A 19,775-nucleotide genomic window follows, 5' to 3' on the forward strand; every position below is an offset into this window, starting at 1 on the left:
TTCCAAAAACGACATTCAGATGGCTAACAGACACATGAAAAGATGCTCAACATCACGCATCGTCAGGGAAATATAAATCAAAACTATAATGAGATATCACCTCACACCTGTCAGAATGGCTAAAATTAACAACACAGGAAACAACAGATGTTGGTGAGGATGCATAGAATGGGGGACTCTCTTACACTGTTGGTGGGAATGCAAACTGGTGCAGCCACTCTGGAAAACAGTGTGGAGGTTCCTCAAAATTTAAAAATAGAACTACTTTACAAAACCAGCAGAAGATAGGAAATAATAAAGATTAGAGCAGAAATAGCAGAAATTAATGCTATAGAAACAACAACAACAACAACAACAAAAACAGAACATACCAATGAAACCAGAAGCTTGTTCTTTGAAAAGATTAACAAAATTGATAAACCACTAACCAGTTTGATCAAAAAGAAAAAGGAAAGGACCCAAATAAAATCAAGAATGAAAGAAGAGAGATCACAACCAACACAGCAGAAATACAAACAATAATAATAGAATATTATGAACAATTATATGCCAATAAAGTGGGTAATCTGGAAGAAATGGACAAATTCCTAGAAACATATACACTACCAAAACTGAAACAGGAAGAAGTATAAAATTTGAACAGACCCATAAACAGTAAGGAAATCGCATTGGTAATCAAAAATCTGCCAAAAAGCAAGAGTCCAGGGCCAGATGGCTTTCCAGGTGAATTCTACCAAACATTTAAGGAAGAGTTAACACCTATTCTCTTGAAACTGTTCCAAAAAATAAAAATGGAAGGAAAACTTCCAAACTCTTTCTATGAAGCCAGCATTACCTTGATTCCAAAACCAGACCAAGACCACACTAAAAAGGAGAACTATAGACCGATTTCCCTGATGAACATGGATGCAAAAATCCTCAACAAGATATTAGCCAAATGGATCCAACAATACATTAAAAAAGTTATTCACCATGACCAAGTGGGATTTATACCTGGGAGGCAGGGCTGGTTCAATATCCGCAAACCAATTAACGTGATTCATCACATCAATAAAAGAAAGGATGAGAACAATATGATCCTCTCAATAGATGCAGAGAAAGCATTTGACAAAATACAGCATCCTTTCTTGATAAAAAAACTCTCAAGAAAGTAGGAATAGAAGGATCATACCTCAAGATCATAACAGCCATATATGAATGACCCAACACTAATATCATGCTGAATGGGGAAAAACTGAGAACTTTCCCCCTAAGGTCAGGAACAAGACAGGGATGTCCACTCTCACCACTGTTATTCAACATAGTATTGGAAGTCTTAGCCTCTGCAATCAGACAACACAAAGAAATAAAAGGCATTCAAATCAGCCAGGAGGAGGTCAAACTTTCAGTCTTCCCAGATGACATGATACTCTATATAGAACTACTCTACAACCCAGTAACTGCACTGCTAGGTATTTCCCAAATGATTGAAAAAAGAAATAAAGATTCAAAGGGACACTTGCACTCCAATATAAAGCAGCATTAACATATAATACTACTCTGCCATCAAAAGAATGAAGTCTTGCCATGTGTAACAATGTAGATGGAGCTGGAGCATGTTATGCTAAGTAAGTCCAAGAAAGACAAACACCATATGATGTCACTTATATGTGGAATTTAAGAAACAAAACAGATGAAGATAGTGGAAGGGAAGAAAAAGGGAAGCAAATCATAAGAGATTCTTCAATACAGAGAACAAACTGTGGGTTGATGGATGGGAAGTGGGTGGGGCATGGGCTAACGTGGTGACAAGTATTAAGGAGGGCTCTTGTGTTGAGCACTGGGTGTTATACGGAAGTGATGGATCAGTAAATTCTATTCCTGAAAGCAATATTACACTATTTGTTAACTAACTAGAATTCAAAACATTTTTTAAAATATATATACATATATGTATATATGTATATGTATATATTTGGAATTAATTTTTTTGGAATTTTGATCAAGAATTTAAGAGTGACTGAAAAAAATTAAAAAGGAAACATGCGTGGAAATAAAGAGATTACCAAAGTGAAAAGGCCTTCCTTGTCAACAATAGCAACCAATGGTAGAAATCAGAACCATAATATACATCCCTCTATCAGAAGTAAAACAGTTAAGTGGGAAATAAAACTGGTGCCAGAACATATGTACAAATATGAAGAACTGGGTTTAAGTTTAGTGCTCTGGCAGGAAACAAGGGGAGGGGTCCTTGAGGAAACCTCTGTTCAGATACAGTGGGCTTCTGATTTTGAAAAAGTCAGGAGGAATGAATTCCTACCAGCACTCCCGCTTCCTATCAAGACCAGGCCTTCAGTAACCTCAGCAGAGCCAACATGGGCTTATCTTTCTTAGGAAAGCAATATGTCAGGGGATGGGATGGAGTGGAGAGGTGCAGTGGTGAATTGATCAGGATCAATCACAAGCTGTTCGTCCTGTTTTCTATCCTCAAAAGTTCTAAGATTTGTCTTCAGTTTCACAAGACTGTAAGTCTATTAAGATCTTAGGGGTCTTCATCATCCATTCAAAAATCCCCATATTGTTTGTTGAGGCCTGAAATGCCTTTATAAACATCAAACCCATTTTGGAACAAAAAGCTTAAACTACAAATGCCTATAGGCAAGGAGACACTTTGTGATAGACATATTTCTCAATCAATACCAGATTGTAAAGAATGGCATCAGTTCCTTTCTTCTTTGGATAAGTGGAGGGGTTGGCTATTCAGCAAAATGGCAGAGGGACTCTATGGGATAGGGTTGGATAGGGAGACAAGTCTTCTCTGAGTGGAAAAATAAAATGGTTCAGAGAGAGGACACATCCCCACCTAGCTATGTTGGAAAATATCCTTCAGCTTAAGGCAAAGACTGAAGTAGGAAGTAAGGATGCAAAAGAAAAGCTGTACACCAATGTATTTCTGTCATAACCTTAAAAAGCAAACTGTCTCACATGACTTATGAAGGCTTTGTTGTTTTGCCTTTTAATCATCAGCCTTCAAATTATGGAGCTTCAAAGCCAAGGGTTTTGTTGCTAGAAGTATCCCTGGAAATACCATAGGAAACTATCATATTCACCATAGCATTCAGAGTACTACTAAAATGGAAATATCTTGAGTCCTAATAAATCCTTCCTCTGCACATACAAGACTCCTACTGTTTACAATGTAATATACGATCTGGAGCAAGGCTTTGAAATCTGTGAAAGCTTTGGCTGAATGTAGTGAGCCTGGTATTCATTCTACTCCAGTAATGTGATGTTCAAAAAACAAAACATGGCGGGGCATCTGCGTGGCTCAGTGGGTTAAGCATCCAACTTCAGCTCAGGTCATGATCTTGCAATTTGTGAGTTCAAGCCCCACATCAGGCTCTGTGCTGACAACTCAGAGCCTGGAGCCTGATTCGGATTCTGTGTTTCCCTCTCTCTCTCTCTCTGCCCCTCACCTGCTCACACGCTGTCACTCTCTCAAAAATAAATATTTAATAAATTAAAACAAAAAACAAAACATAGCCATAAGATTCTAGCACAGGGCAGAGTGCAGAGAGAACCAAAGTGCAGAGAGTGCAGAGAGTGCCTAGAGACCAAAAGACTGTAGAAGAGGTGCTCAAAACAGTTCTTCCTTATTTTTAAGTACTAATCCTAATTTATGCCAAAAGAGAGAATAGGCAGTGACCTTTTTACAATTATACATACCTTTAAGTCATATCTTTCAGGTTTGATCTCACTCCTTAAAGCTGCATTTGATGGGTATTTCCCTGAGATGGAATCTGAGTTCAGCAAAATTATTTATTGCATGAGGATTCATATGCATTTTTGCTCATGCTGCTTTAATATGCATTTGAGTGTGTTTCCTGATTACAGGATACTATACCCTCTCCTTGAGCTTCTTGCCTGATTTGGCGAGATGTTCTTTGTTGACTAGATACCATCTTAAAAGGAGCTCAGGACTCTAGTTAGGTTTTGTAGACAACATGGTCCTGTACCCAGAACTGATAACTACCTGTCCAGATGAGGCCCCTTTGGATTCCAAGCCTTATGTAGAACAGTTACAAGGTAGCTGAAGCAGTGGTTTTTAAAACCATGGGCCAGAACTAACATTTTTAATGGAATGGAATGGAAAATAATAGAATGTGTTTTGTGGAAAATCTAAGAATGTGTCACATAAAGTAAAGCTTTGTTGGGTAAAACTTTTCTTTTCAGTTAGGTGTATGTATATTAGATCACAATATAAAATACATTTCTCACTGTGGGTCACAATTGAAAGTTTGAAAAACACTGGTTAGAGTTTAACTAACAGAAGCCTGGCACCAAAATTGATACCCCAGCCATTTCCCTCTGAAGTCCTTCCTGAACCAAATAAAATAAAAATCTTAAATTAGAAAGTTCCCTCTCAAAAGACAACAGTACTTGGATCTAAAAACATCACTGGACACATACTGGAAAAGACATGTTACTCCTCACATGTTTTTATACTCCTTTATTACTATAGCAAACATTTGCCTAGCAACATAATAGAAGTCTCTTGTCTCAGAAGTACTTTGAGCTCTAGATCTGTCTTCCCATATAGAAAATGGAAGTAATAATAGCATCCATCTCAAAGAATTGTGAGAAATATATGAGACAATTTGAGGATGATGATTATGATGACAATGACGATGACAATTAATACATTTATTGAGTTTCTGTTAAGCATTAAGCACTAAAGATATATGGACAATAAAGTAGGCACAGTTACAGGTGCATAATAAGCAGTCACTAAAACACCAGGCCCTTCATCTTGCCCTTCCTCTAATATCCTTTCCAAACTCAGTAGTCTATGACACCAGGAGAACCAAATCAATGGGGAATACAAGTCTATCATTCTAAGGGGACTGGGGTCATGGTAGGCACCCAATTGCTTGGTGGGGTTTAAAGCTATTACAGTGGACAATGAGACATCAGTGACAGAAAACAACCTTGGTCGGGGGAGTGCAGAAAAGACCATAGTAAAAGAAATTTAATTGTGGTTGTAGTAGCTGTAGGATGAATTTATCAAGTCCTACCCATGTAGAGCAGCAATGTGACCAAATCACTATCTTGCTTATAAAATTGCAACAGTTCCCCATTGCCTCTGAAAGAAAACTCAAAGACCTTAATATATCCCACAAGGCCTTCACTGTTATGGCTCCTGCTTGCCTCTCCAGCTTCATCCCAGCCTGAGAGTATAGGTACTCTCGTTCAGGTACCCTATAGTCTAGAGACATCATGTCATGGCCATTTCACCAATTGACATGAATATTCACCCTCCATGATTTTGTTCATGTTGGTATCTTTATCAAAAATTCCTTTCTCAGCTTCTGTTCAGTGAACTCAAAATATTTCTTCAAGACCCAGCTGTGAGAACATGTTCTCCAAAGAGGTTTTACTGGCATCATCACTTCCATGAGAGCCTGCACACTTAAAATCTATGTTCTTATAGCACTTTAGTCATGCCTCTATTAAAGCTATTATCTAGTGTTACAATTGTTTATTTCAATGTCTGTCTTTCCCACTAGACTAAGCTTTATTAGAACAAGGATAACATCTGGCTTAAGAATCACCTCCTCAACAAGATATCTGGCTTGGAGAAGGTGTTTAATGAATGTCTGTTGTATGAATAGGCATGGGGAATTGTGGCAATAAATAAAAGGAACCTATTGCTGCTTGTGTATATTCTGTGTCCTCCATTGTAAATTCCATGAGAGGGGTGCCTGGGTGGCTTGGTCGGTTAAGCGTCCGACTTCGGCTCAGGTCATGATCTCATGGTCCGTGAGTTCGAGCCCCGCGTCGAGCTCTGTGCTGACAGCTCAGAGCCTGGAGCCTGTTTCGGATTCTGTGTCTCCCTCTCTCTCTGCTCCTCCCCTGTTCATGCTCTGTCTCTCTCTGTCTCAAAAAAATAAATAAACGTTAAAAAAAATTAAAAAATAAAATAAATTCCATGAGAGCAGGCACCATGTTTGTCTTATCTATCACTGTATCATCAGGACCTAGCACAGTGCCTGAAACACAGGAGGTGCTCTCAATGACTTAATGAATGAATAACCTAAAGCAAGATTTCTCAGCCTCAGCATTATTGACATCTGGAGCTGGAATTGTTTGTTATGGAGTATCTATCCTATGCATTATATAATGTTTAGTAGCATTTCTTTTCTCTACTCAGTATATATCAGTAGTCACAAACCCCTACCCGTTTTGACAACCAAAAATGTCTCCAGACATAATCAAATGCCTCCTGAGGAGCAAAACTACCTTTGCCTGAGAACCACTGAACTGAACTGGAGAGAGAAATGTTAGAAGACAGCAAAGATAAATTCTACCTGTTTCTCAGAAAGTGGGCCTTTTAAACATTTAAATTAGCACATCTCTCCCCTCTCTTATATACCAGCAGCACATAGAAGACAGAAGGAGGTAAGAAAATGAACCTGAAATCATAGTTTTCCTAGGAGCTAGGCATACATGTTTGCATTCTTTCTCCTCTCTTTTCAGCCAGCGGTAACCCTCATTGACCAACACAAAGTCTCTTCAGTTTACCTTCTACTTCACTCCACATTGTACTTTCCTGGCTATAAAGACAATTCTGTGCCAACTGTGAATATTAGTCTTTATTGTCTAGATAGCTGCCTAGCATGTATTCAGTTCTCCATAGGCCATTTGATTAGCTTTGTGTTTGGTGAGCACCCACCTCATTCATCAAGACATGACTCTTTGGAGGTAGCAACTCTTCTTTAGGTGGAAAAACAATGAATTATCACAAGGTTTTCCTCCCTTTGTTTTACTAAGTCCCTGATTCCTGTGGCTTTAATTCAGGCCTTTCTATGTTTCTCATTCATGAGCTTCACAATCTTTGGATATAAACCTTCAAAGGATACTTAGGAAATGAAAGCCATAAGAAGAACCACTTTTGCTCATGATCTCCACTTTATATTCAATTTCCTCCTCTTTCAAATTTGATATTTGGTGAGTAAAGGAATAAATGAATAAATTATGGCCAAAGAGTCATGTGACCAAAGATCAATCAAAATAGAGGAAAAGCCTTAATGATTTTCAAGAATAACGAAAAAAAAAAAAAAAACCCAAGCACAGATATGATTCACTCAAGATGATAGCCCGTGAGTGGTAGAGCTAGAACTAGAGCCCAGATACCCTAATTCTTGCTAATAGTTTTTCTACTGAATTGGCTTCATCGTAAAAATAGAAAAAGGAATACAGGTACCCCTACATTAAATCAGTGAGACTTACTTGCTAAGATCAGGCTTATCCTTGTTATAAACTGAACAGGCAGGATTTTGATGCCTAGCACAGTACTTTGTACATGGATGGCAGGTGCTTGCTAAATGTTCGTAGAATAGTTTAGTGAGATAAGATGTAGTGTTGGAGGCTTTGTTAAAAACTCCATGTTGCTTTTTCCACTCCTGTAATTCAGCCTGTCTACTTCCTGAAGGCAATTCAGTCTAAAGTAATATCATATTAGAAGTGCCCATCTTATCAGGAAGTAGTATCTGAAATTAATCTGACAACCAGAAGCCTGGTATCTGGGGTGCTTGGAATGAACTGCAGCCATATCCCTACAGCTTGGGCACAATTAATAAAACTAGTCTCATGCCTTTCTTTATGTTTAAGTTGCATTTCTCCTTTAGGACTCCTGTCTGAAGCTTAGGCTACTTGGCTGGAGCCCTTATTGACTTCTACCTCTTCTCAGCACTCTCCCATGAAAGACAGACCCCCATCTTCCAAGGCCCCAATGACTGGCATGGGTAGTACTCTAACATAGATTGATGCCTAATATAGGACCACATCTATGAGATTCCTGCTGTTTTTCTTTACCCATCATCTTCCCCTCATCCTCCATTTAGATACTGATGCTAATCCCTAGATGAATCTTGACATATTTCTAGTTTCCTTCCCTTCCCCCACCTGACCAAGCAACTAAAACCTCAACATGCTTTACAGACAGGCCTGCTCATTTGATTTACAATACATTGGTTCTAGAATATTGCATCAAATATAAACAAGATCCAAATCTATGGGTAAATCATTAGATTTTCAGAAAACCTTTGAAATAAACATATTAAAAGGGGAAAGAGCTGTATATTTAGTATTTCCCCAAAGACTCTAAAAATAGATGAGCATCTCCAAATCCTAGACCCTGAAAGCAGAGAACCTCCAGAGACATGGAGGTTCTAATACATAAGAAAGTAAGAAAGAAGTGACAGAGGCTGAATATGAGAAGCTGTGTAGGAAGACAGAGTTAGAGAGGCATGTTACTGAGACAAAATTTAAAAGATGGTTCTTTGAGTTAGGGGCACAAAGAGATCAAATTTATAAATGGCCCAGGGATATAAATTGTACCTCTTCACAATCTATCAGGAGGTTAATCCTATCCCTGGTACAGAGTTTACACTTGGTAATGATTAGGTTACACAGCATAAGTCTGAGACAGGATTTGCCTGTTTTCCATACGTTGGAATGTATGTCTATGGCCTGTCTCTGTGCCTTTCTCTCCCTTTTACCAGCATGTTTTCTGTCCTCCTTCAGCTCTCCTCCAGTACTCACAATTATCAGGTTTAAGATTATGTCTTAAAAAAATCCCAAAGGCATTTAATATGCTTTCAGTATAGCCATTCCACTCTTGGGGGCTATTCTGTCTAGCATATATGCTTTTAAAGGAAATAAAGCCCACAACAAAAACATATTAATAAGTAACACACAGAGGGCCCATACTGATTCAGTGAGTAAGCAAATTTATTACATCACTCTTTATAGACAGCCTCATTAAGTTTTCATAAATGATCTGCATTAATAAAGTCACTACCTTCTCTGAAGAGGAAATGGTGGCTATGATGGCACAGGCTGAGATAACATACCCACTTAATAAAACATATTGTGCTAAGTCCCATTTTTAAAAGGGAGAGGAGTAATGAGATAGGTGACCTGTTTTGAGAAAAGCACAGAGCCAGAGATCAATCAGGGAGCCATTAGATCATTTCCCCATGTTCATACCATGTCTGGAGGTATTTGCTGCCTGGCTGCTTCACCCCTAAAACCTTGTCGTGAAGCTAACAGACCAAGACTAAATCATATGTGGATAAAAATTTAGGCTTTGCTAATCTTCTACTCTAACTACAGATACTCAGTGGATTCATGTTTCAGGTAATTAAAGCCCCACATTATGTTGCCACATTTAGATTTATTCAGTACTCTAATGTCTACAGTCTAGACTTTTCCCTCATACCCATCAAAACATTTCTGTCTTGTGTCCCAGCTCTCTGCTAGAGTTCTACTTATAAGACTGGTGTTATCAATTTTTTTCAGGTGGCAGAGTATATGAAAGTCACAGTTCTCCTTATGAAATACTATGGAATGCTGATGCATTAAACCTAAATGTCATATTTGGGGCAAAATATAACACATAGTTAACCATACAATTACAGCATTTTCTGCATATTCTGCATGTGTATCTCAGCTACAGGATTATTTCAAGACAATCCTGTAAAAGGGAGACGATGTACCCTGGAGTAATGACAATTGACTAAAAGTGAAAGATCCTCAGAAGATGATATCCTTTCCTCTGGTACTCATTCTACTTGTGCTCCAGCTAAGGAATCCTTTCTTCCCTCTGTGTGAGCAAAAGAAGAGAGTCTAACCTTCTGAATATTCTTTCTCTGGTAAATAATGACTTAGGACTGGATCAAGTCATTATTTGGAGAGATAAAAGCCAAAGTAGGTGCTGAGCAATAGGTAAAAAGCCATAAGAATATATAGAGGCTAGCAGGACACACTTTGTGGAGTAGGAGCAGGTTATGACCAGAGTCAGAGGTGCCTTAAAAAATTAGACCCCGAAGTCCATGCTGTGCAAGGGATTCAAAGTCTGTGGATCATTACATTGTCAAAGCCAGTTGGGGGTAAAAAAGAAAAACCCAAGAACTAAAATGAGGTAGACATTGGAGTAAATAGCCACGAGGGAGAGCTGTCTATTTTGTGTGTGTGTGTGTGTGTGTGTGTGTGTGTATTCATTTTATAAAGAGCAAAACAATGGAAGTAGAAAGTGCTATTCATCCAAAGTAAAAATAATGGCTAATGTTTACAATGTAGAAAACCAATGAACTAAATGCAAATTTGCATATCTATTTCATACTAAGTATGAATACTTCATACTAAGTATGATGACTTATAACTGTATAGCCTTGGAAAAGTTATTTAACACTCAGTTTCCTTATCTGTAAAATGGGGATTATAGTTACAACTAATGTCTAGGATAGTTGTGAGGATTAAATAAGACAAAGCACATAAAGCATCTAGCACTGTCTAGTACATCATAGATACTCAATATAAAAATGGCTATTATCACTATATTTGTAAACAATGAATCTAAATAGGATGATGAACTCTCATTATAAGTCTTAGTATAAAAAGCATTTTCCCAGCCTAGGACACCATTAATACCATATCAAATGTATCTTTGAGGGGTCACATGTATTTTCATTTACTCATGGGTAATTATGGATTTAAGAAAGGGACAAAAACATTAAAAAAATAGTCTCAGCAACAGAAGTTTGGATAAGACTCTAAAATTATCTAAAAATATCTTTCAACTGTGTAAGCATTCACAGGACTCTCTCTGTCCTTTAGCATAACACACTACCTGACCCCCTCATTCACCCCCCCCCCCCCCCTGCAAAAAAAAACCTGGCTCAAAACTCAATCTAATTGACTACTTGGAGTCAGGAGGTGGACTTTTAAAAATGGTGAAAGAGGGGCACCTGGGTGGTTCAGTCTGTTAGGCGTCCGACTTCGGCCAGGTCATGACCCTATGGTTCATGAGTTCAACCCTCACATTGGGCTCTGTGCTGATAGCTCAAAGACTGGAGTCTGCTTCGGATTCTGTGCCTCCCTGTTTCTTTGCCCCTCCCCTACTCATGCTCTATCTTTCTCTATCTCTCAAAAAATGAATAAACATTTAAAAAATTAAAAATGGAGAAAGAAAAAAGCTTACTTGACCAAATTCAAGCACTTAGTGTCGGTTTATTTAGTTAATTGTACTCAAATTGTGTACAGAGCCACAATTCCAGCAAACTCCAGAGTCTAAAGGAAACACTGTTAAAAATCCAAATTAGGAAAAAGCTGAACTAACTTGCCAATCTCTGAAGTGCCAAAAGTGTTGTTGAGAAGCAGCAGAAATAAGTGCCTGTTAAAAAATCAGAAATCAGACAGTGAACCATGTGGAGGACAAGGTTAAATACCATCAAAGAGAAGGATTGAAAGAAGGTCAATAATTGCCTGGACAGGAAGAGAAGATGAATAGAATTTTTTTCCTGGCCCACACCACCACGGACTTCCACCAGATGGAAAGGTATTGATGGAATTTGAAGTGACCAGGAAAAATGCAGAAGGTGTTCCTTCAGCCTTACAACTTGAACCATGAAATGTAAAAGGAACTGGTAGGGGGCAGGGAATATTGCCCTTAGCTCCCCAAGTCTGAGCATAGCCAATTGAAAATATACAGATCCTATACACAAGACATGCTTGATGTACATGGAACTGATATTTAACATGAGATTTTCAATCACCATAAAAAGGTTTGTTAATACATAGGGAATAGGGGTTGGATTTAATTAAATGTGCTGGATAAATGACATTTAAATCCAAAACCATTGTTTGCTGAAAATCTTTCAGAATTCCTTTGTCAGTTTTCTGTAGGTGTGTGCCTGCTCCCTTCTAGACACTGTGCAAGGCATCACAATTACCACAAACATTAAGTTACTGCCTCTGCCTTCAATGAATTCAAAATCTCTTAGGTGAACTATAAAACCCATTATACTGACTGAAAACAAAGGACTAATGGGGTTATAGTAACAACAGCTAACATGTATTGGGTGCTTAATATATGTTGAGTTTAAGTGATTTACACATTAATTCATTTAATCACCCCAATGCTTCTAGCACGTAGATGTAACTATTATCCCCATTTTACAGGAGAAGAAACTAAAGCACAGAGTAGTAATAAAGTGCCCCAAGTTCACATAGTAAGTGGTAGAACTGGGAATTGAATACAGCCTGATTCCAGGCACAGGCTTTTCGGTTTGATATTCCACTGCCCTCCAGCAGGAGAATTTTCTTTGATTCAGAGAAGGTAGGAATTCATTTGCTATAGGAGTTCAGAGACAGGTGATCCAGAGACATGTGAAAGGTTGCTGAGTAGCATTCAGAGCAGCATCCATGATCAGCTGGCTCCCACACTGCCCCAAACCCATTCTTTATGCTCAAGTTCAGCCTTTGTTTCAAGTCTGCCTTCTTTTGTCTCATTTTGGGCATGGTCCTTCCTTCCCCACCTTTGAGTATTCTCCTAGGCCATGTCCAATATCTAAACTTTAGATTCTAAAGTAACCTTCCATCTTTTATTTTCAAACATTTTACTTATCTTCTTTTACATTGGAATCCACAATTACCCTTCACAACTATGCAATATGGCCAAAAGAGTTTCATCAAAGCAAAAGAAGGGATAAAAATGTATCCGGGACTTTATAAAAATACATAAAATAATTTCAGTATCTTCATAGGAACTAAATCCCTGATCTACCAGGACAAAGCTTTAAATTGTGATACCATCACTTCACAACAAGTTGTTTTTATAAGGCATGTTACAATTATTCAGTCCCATTGCACTAAATTAGGACTGAGGTCTCTCGAATCCCTTTCTGTGAATGCTTACTGGCAATCTCAGTTTCCCCATCACCACTCATACAGTACTTCCTATGTTGCCCTTTCTTTGGGTAAGGATATTTTACAAATGTCAGGGTTTTCTGGCAGCCACAAATAGCAACCACCAATGTTATGGGAACAATTTTATAGAAACCACACAGCTAATTAACAGGATGCTCATAAAACAGGAGTCCTAAAATACCAAAATAGAACATTGGTTTCTAAACTAAGAAACACTGGGTAGGGGTGGGAGAAGGAAGAGATTTCTTATATTATGCCTGTTCCTCTCCTTGCATTATCTCAGATTGCAAAATCTCAGATTTTTAAATGTTTAAAAATCTCTGGCTATAAGGAAGCTGCCACTACTGTCTTCTGACTTTCTTCTGTGAGAGATATTAACATGGACCTCTAGTGGCCAAACTTCAAAAGATCTATAAGCCCCAGAAGTTGTGAGTAAAATTCTGCAGGTCTTTGTGTGGGGAAAAGTTTTCAGGGCTGGCTTTTCTTAGCTATTCAATGTGGTCCTGCCCCAAACCACTGCTCTGAGAAAGGCTGTAAATCCTAATGAGAGAATATTTCCTACATAATATTTGAAACCACAGCCAAGCTAGGAATCCTAATTTCTTCTGTTGACATCATTACTACTTACATTTGCTGGAATCAATTTCAGTCACATTAAACATGGGAAGCTTTGGTATAATACATTTCATTGCAGTAGAATTTAACTTCTGGTATTTCAGTCATTGTGGCCAACTAGGAAAAACTACCAAAAAGCCATCATTGTATTTAAAATACCATTGAGGGGAACCTGGGTGGCTCAGTTGGTTAAGCATTTCGCCTCAGGACATGACCTCACAGTTTGTGGTCTTGAGTCCCACATCAGGCTCCACCCTGACAGAGCCTGCTTGGGATTTTCTCTCTCTCTCTCCCACCCTCATGTCTCTATTCCCCTCCCCCACTTATGTGTACTCTATCTCTCAAAAAAAAATAAAAATAAAAAAATAAAATAAAGTAAAATACTATAGAAAAATGGAATTCCTTGAATGAATAATGGGTCCAATGGACCACTGTTCTCTTTGACTGGAGTCTTCTTTCTTCTATGGCTTTCACACATGCTTTTGGGCTCTATCCTAGAATCTGCTAAAGGACACTCAAGGGAAAGGTCAACTCAACATATTTGAAAAGATTAAGGAAAGGCAGAATTTGTTTACATGGCATTATTTGTACCACACGGTATATTCACTGCCATGAAAGCAGAAAATAGTTGAATTAATCCTCACAAAGCAAATTAGGACAATATTGTACTGGGTCACGTTTATGGATTATCAGATTTCCATTTATCAATCTTGAGCTATTGCACTGCAAATACTCAAAATCTAATTTGATACTCTACATAAAACTGTGAAAAAGCCAATTGCTTTTCTTTTCATTTGTCAGAATTTCATTCTTAACACCACCACCAACAACAACAAAGAAATTGAAAGTTACAGGATATAATGCTTATAACTGTGTTTTACCAAAGGACTTTCTTTTTAGGTACAATCCTTCCTGGTTAATTCATATGTAAAGAAGTGCTGAGGGCAAAATACCATAGCTTAGTGGGCTAGGGAAGGACTGCATTCAGTTTTCCCTGGAACACAGCATGGTTGTCACCACTTTTATCTCAGGAGGATGGTACACCATCAGTTTATGCATTGATTTCAGCCACTACTCCAGAGAGAGAATCAAATCCATTGTAGCTGATTACAATAGAAACTCAGACCATAGAACGGCCTTCTGGTGAAACTGACCAGGCTGTCAGCAACCAATGTCGAGCATCCACTGTGTGCAGAGCATTAGGCCAAAAGAATAATACAGATAGGTCTACTTGTTAGGGTATGGTCATTGACATTTGACTCAAACTCCACAAGGGTGAGAGCAGGCCACATGATTTAAATCATCCTTTCTCTTCTTGTGTAAGGATAGTGCTTGTTATTGTATTCCTTCAACTCAAACCCTCCCATGAGTTTCCCAAGCCTGCTTATTTAAACATCATTACTTCTTCCACATTAGAAGTAACAGCAATCTAATAAGACAGGTGTGATGTTCTCACATGCAGGCAACTAGAGTGCCTGTCATTTGGGCTCTGAATGGAGTGTGGTTCCCAAGAAGTAGAAACAGACTAGGAAGACAACTCATCTATTTGTGCAAGGCATTGTGGTGGAGCTCATTGGGATTCACCTGACTTTTCACTTTTCTACCCCCTTTGAATGTAATTCCCTCTTGTAGCCTCCCAGAATCACCATCATCAGCCCTGCTCTGAGACTGGAGAGTCAGAATGCCTTCTAATCATGGCATGGGGTTATCTCCAACTCTTCTCCATTTTGCACAGCTTGGACAGGGAAAAGGAGAAGGGCACTTATTTTTAATATCCTCTCTCTCCATTTCAGCGATTTCAGAAAATGCTCAGGAAACGGGCCAGGATTTGCATAGCTCTCTGGAGAATTGTTTAAGTCAGGACAGACTGAGAAGGAAAAAAGTATAGGGATCTAGGCTTACCTAAAAATAATCAAATAAATATACAATTATTTTCTACTTTATGTTAATTATTTCCCAAACATGATATGAATGAGAAGTTTTCTATAAAATCTGAAGCATGTAAACAGGAAAGTGAGTGCACAGTTGACAGTACAACACAATAATATCAACTAGCCTGGAGACCAGATTCTCAACCACTGCTTACTCAGAGAAAAGTGTTACAAAAGTGCTGTTTCAATGGCTTTATGATTTCACTTTCCTCATATACTAAAAGAGGTGGTCTTTTCTCATTCTTTCACAAGGATGCTGTGAATATATGTCTAATTTCATTGCATACAGTGTCATTATTACAAATACTGACCTTCAACAAATAAAAGGAGAAGAGGGGGTGATGTTCCCCTTCTTTAAAGTATCTTTCATTCATTCAGTAAACATGTATTAAGTGCCTACTATACAGGCACTTCACATAGCAATACCACATAAGTTCCCTAACCTCAAGGAGCTTGCAATTTCTAAGAAGGGAAGACATTAAAAAATAAATAGAACCTAGTATGGAATAAATTTCCCTAAGAATGGTACAAAATGGTTTCAAAATTCAAAGGGAGTTATACCTTATTTGTTTGAGGTAATTACAATGAAAACAACTACCTTTTACTGAGCAATGACTATATGCCAAGCACATGGTAAGGCTTTTATGCATTAGCATAATTCCTTCTCACAAAAATAATAGTACTTACTTCCTAGGGCTGTCACCATCTTCCAGGTTAGACAACTGAGGCTCTGAGAAGTTGTGTCACTTGTCCAAGGTCACAGAACATAAGAGATAACTCATCCACATTAGAGCTATGGAGTATTAGAGCCAAGATTTAAGCATGGCATATGTGACTCCAAAGTTCATAGATTAGAAGATTCCATTTGGGCTGCACCCTAAAGGATAGCAAGGTAATTGTCAGGTGGGGATAAAGAAAATGTGTCCATAAACAAAGAAAATTTTGAATAAAACCACAGAAAGAAGAGGCAAGATGTATTCTAAAAAGGGTGAATTTTTTTTTTTTTTTTTTTTTACTAAATCCCATAGGGGATCAATGGAACAGAGAAGGTCTGGGACAGATTGTGGTAGGCCTTGAATGCCAGTTTGTGTTCAGTTGGCAACTGGGAGCCACCAAAGCTTCTGAGTGGGGAGATGAAGTGATCAACAGCAGTGGTTTAGGCAGATTTATCTGGAGAGGTGACAGGATACATTGAGGTAACATAGACTGGAGTCAGAGAGATCAGTTAGTAGACTCTAAAGTCTACAAAGAGACAACTGAGGGTATGAAGTGGTGGCTGAGAGGAAGAAATAAACACATTGTCAAATAACAAGTCAACTGACTTGGTGACTAGAGAGAAAGACAGAATCAAAACACACCTGAGAGGTGTCTGAGGGGCTCAGTCAGTTAAGCATCTGACTCTTGATTTTTGCTCAGGTCATGGTCTCACTGTTCATGAGATGGAGCCCTGCATCAGACTCTATGCTGACAGCATGGAGCCTGCTTAAGATTCTCTCTCCCCCAGGGTGCCTGGGTGGCTCAGTCGGTTAAGCGTCCGACTTAGGCTCAGGTCATTGTCTCACAGTTTATGAGTTTGAGCCCCGCGTCGGGCTCTGTGCTGACAGCTCAGAGCCTGGACCCTGCTTTGGATTCTGTGTCTCCCTCTCGCTCTGCTCCTCCCCCACTCACACTCTGTCTCTCTCTCTCTGTCTCAAAAATAAACATTAAAAAAAATAGGGGCACCTGGGTGGCTCAGTCAAGTTGAGCATCTGACTTTGGCTCAGGTCATGATCTCACGGTTTGTGAGTTCAAGCCCCGCATCGGGTTCTGTACTGACAGCTCAGAGTCTGGAGCCTGCTTCAGATTCTGTGTCCCCCTCTCTCTCTGCCCCACCCCTGCTTGTGCTCTGTCTCTGTCTTTCAAAAATGAATAAACATAAAAAAATTAAAATTAAAAAATTTTAAAAAAGATTCTCTCCCTCCCTCTTTATCTGCCCCTCCCCGACTTTCTCTGTCCTTCCCTCACTTGTGCCTGCACATACGATCTCTCTCCCTGTCTCTCAAAATAAATAAACAAGCATGTTCTAAAAAAAAATACACCTGAAAAACTGCTAGATACAGTAATAAGAAAACCATGAAGAGGAGCTCGTTTGGGGGAGATGATGATTAGTTTGTTTTCCAATAAGTTTGTATTGGAGCTATCCAGCACAACTAAGAAATTCAAAGCAGCAAATACATTTCTACTAGCCCTTGGATCAGACTGTTGTGGATTTTGACACATGTAAGTTAGATACCACAGCCAATATCCTTCAGAGCTTTGACCAAAGTAGCCATATTTCAGAAGGTGATACCTAAGTGGGAAGTGGGTCATCTTCCCACAAATCCACATTCAGTCAGTCCATTGCATAGCCATTTCAAGAAATGCCCCTAACTAAGAATTTTAAAAAGGAATGCCTAGTTCACATAAACATTCCCTTTTGTAAGCCTGGTAATAATGAGTCATAATTAATTTCCAACTTTTTCTTTGTCAGGATACAATCTAATGTTGGCTGGTGGTCATCTTTGCAATAGTACCTTTCTGAATGGAGTTATATGGCTTCCCTGGCATTGTGACTATTACTGAACATTCTTTAATCTCATCTAAAATACCAAATAACAAAACCCCTTATAGAATTTGCAGAGTACATTATAGTTCACAAAGCACATCCACGTGTATACTGTCTCACTTGATTTTCACATCAGCCTTATTGATGCATATATTATTATCCTTATTTTATCAATGTAGAAATTGAGACACAGAAAGTTTTCTAATTCCCTCAAGTTCACGATATTTATTAATTTACAGAGAAGGAACTTGAACTCAAGTTCTCTGATCTACTGTTCTTCTTGTATACCACAAATCATCCTTCATCTGTAACTAAATGTAATCACTTTTTATCAAAAGAATGACTTTTAACTACTACCACAACTCCCAGAAGCTACTACAAAATCAGTAGAGCTCTAGTTTATCCTCAGTGAAGTTAACTACAATGGTTCATATGAACTATCCTTAGTGTGTCATTAAAATAAAGGATTTATTCTGAACAGGCATTAGGAATCACTAATTACTAGCAATTTATTATCAACTCTTTCATAACTCAATACTAATATTAGCTGCTATTTATTCATTCACCCATTGGACAAACATGGAGTAAGCATCTACTAGGCCCATGCACTGTGCTAGATGCTGGGGATACTGTGGTGCCTATTGTTAGGTAGAGGGAACACTGAGTTAGGAGTCAGGAACCTCTAGTCTGGCTCAATCTCTATCTATGTCTCCTTGGGTGAGACATTAAATGTTTTCTGAGCTTACATGAGTATGTACAATTCGAATAAGAAAATGTGTCTGAAATAAATCTGAAAAATCTAACATCTGGAAAAATGTGAGATTAGGTATGGAAAAAGAGGACCACAAATTTAAAGACTAAGACAAATAGGGATGGGGTGACCAATCTAATTAATTAGTTATTTAAACAATACAGTTTTTAAAATAACTTATATCTCATTATTGTTGTGTACACAGAGTAAAAATAATAGTATATGCCTATATTCTAACACTGGATACACACACACACACACACACACACACACACACACACAGAATTAAGTCAGATAAGAAATATCCAATTTGTTACTAGTGTTTTCAAAATAACTCAATTGAATGACTTCAACAATTGCTTTTTTTCTAACTAATCTCTGCAGAAATAGACACTGAAAAAAATTCATAATATGGCCCCTCTAGACTGCTTTAATAAATTTTTGAACATTTTGAAAGAATATTAATTCTGTATTTCTAAATCTCAAATGTAACCCCTCTTCTTTGGCCCCACTGCAAAATGCTTTAATTTAAGTCCATGTATCCTTTAGCCTGAGCTACTATAACATTGTGGGCTTTGGAGTCAGGCAGAATTGAGTCCTGGCTCTGCCACTTACTAGTCATATGATCATTGATGAGTTATCTAACTTCCCTGAACTTCACTTTCCTCCTCTTTCAAATGGGGGATAACAATAATAAATATTTCATGGGATTGCTGAATAATTAAAATGGAAAATGTATACAAAGTACAGAAGAATGTGATGCCTGGTACATAGAAAACACGTTTTAGATAGTGAGATACATGGATATATAAAAATAGAGCAGAGGCGACTTCAGAATTATTATTTTGGAGGGGGATGGGAACAGTAATTTTGTTGGAAAGGGGAGGGAAGTTGTTTGTATATCACTTTTCATTAGATTGCAGAAACGGCAATCAGGGTAAGGGCAAAAAGAGATTATAGGAGTGTTCAGCATCTCCCAACCACTCCTTAATGCAGCCTGTGATATAAACATAAAAACATAGAAATATAATCACAAGGAGAATATGTCACTGCCCTGGTAAAAAGCCTTTAATAACTCACCACTGTATATTGTTTGAAATTCATACTTTTTATAATAACTTACAAAGTCTTCTACAATTTAATC

The sequence above is a fragment of the Panthera uncia genome, chromosome X, assembly GCF_023721935.1.
Source record: "Panthera uncia isolate 11264 chromosome X, Puncia_PCG_1.0, whole genome shotgun sequence".
Taxonomy (NCBI): Eukaryota; Metazoa; Chordata; class Mammalia; order Carnivora; family Felidae; genus Panthera; species Panthera uncia.